Here is a 1449-nt window from a genome sequence, read left to right as displayed (position 1 = left end):
TTTCCACTTTATTAGCAATTTCCTTCATTGTTTCCATCATTTCTTTCATTGTTTTCAACATGTGTATTCTAAATTCCCTTTCTGTCATTCCTAACATTTCTTTACAGGTGGAATCATCTGCAGTAGCTACCTCATGGTCCCTTGGCGGCGTTGTTCTAGACTGGTTCTTCATGTTTCCTGGAGTTTTCTGCTGATTCTTCCTCATGAGTGATTTCTTTTATCTGTTTCCTTGCCCTAATTTTCCTTTCACTTCCTCTTGCTCTTTAAGTTCTCGTGCCTGTGGACTAAGGGTTACAGGACCAGAAGGGTGAGAAGGTTGAAGAGGAAAAAAGGGATGAAAGAAAGGAGGACCGAGTGATAAGAAAAAAAAAGAAAGATAGAGAAAGGAGAGGGGGTGGGTATAAGGAATATTGACAAAAAGAAAGAGGGAGACAGGGTAATATAGGTGTACAGTAGGGTACTTTGACACAACCTTAAAAAAAACCACCTTCTGGGGGTGCCCAGTTGGGTGGTTCCCTTGAGGTCAGCAGCTCTTTGCTAACCTGATCAGACACAGTACCCCACCTCCACCAAGTAGAGAGGAAAGACAAAAATGCTATAAATCAAACCGATACAAGCAAACAGAAAACTTTACGGGGATAAAATTGGGTGCAAAACCAAATGATAGCGGTAGAAACACTAGCAAAAATGAAGTTCTAGTTATTAAAAAAGGCAGCAATGGGAAATTATAATTAAACTAGAAAAAATGAGAAAGAAAAAGGGATCTGTATGGAAAAGATTGAAATTAAAAAACAAAAGAACATCAACAACGTCAAAATAAACAAAAACAACCAAACAAAAAAAAGAAAAAAATATACAACCCAAAACAAAGCAGTTTGTACACGTTATTGAATATTGTCTGGGCAACATGTGGTCTTCTGGGGTATGAGATGTTAATCACAGTTCTGATATGGCTGGAGGCTGCTGATTTCTCAAACGCCAGCAGGTAGACACCCTAAATCTCTCTTCAGCCCACTTAAAAGGCACTTTGAACTTGTGAACTTGCTGAGCAGAGGCTTTCCCAGCTTTCTCGCTGGAATCACTGCTAAAGTGGCTATCCACTTACCCAGTGTGCCCAAACCGGTCTCACTCTGCCCCTGAGGGTTAGGGCTGCAAGGCAGCTCAGACCCCACCCTTAGGCTACTTGGTTGCTGGGTTACCACCTCCCACCCGTTTCTAGCTCTGCGACCCTGAGGGCGGAGCTTGCTGGGGCAGATCACTGACAATGGTTCCGTGTAACCCACTGCCAAACACCATTAGCTCTGTCTGGCTCAGCGGCTCAGACTGGGGTCCTAGACAACAGCCAAAGTTCTCCGCACTCCCGCTCAGGCCCTCCCCAAGGCAGTTCAACTCAGTGCCAAGTCCAAGGACACCAAAACAGTTCACAGGTAAGGCCTTTCTGGTTTGCAG

Source organism: Nycticebus coucang, chromosome 1, assembly GCF_027406575.1.
Source record: "Nycticebus coucang isolate mNycCou1 chromosome 1, mNycCou1.pri, whole genome shotgun sequence".
In the NCBI taxonomy this organism is placed as follows: domain Eukaryota; kingdom Metazoa; phylum Chordata; class Mammalia; order Primates; family Lorisidae; genus Nycticebus; species Nycticebus coucang.
The sequence above is the reverse complement of the archived record's forward strand: the minus strand, read 5'-3'. Positions refer to the sequence as shown.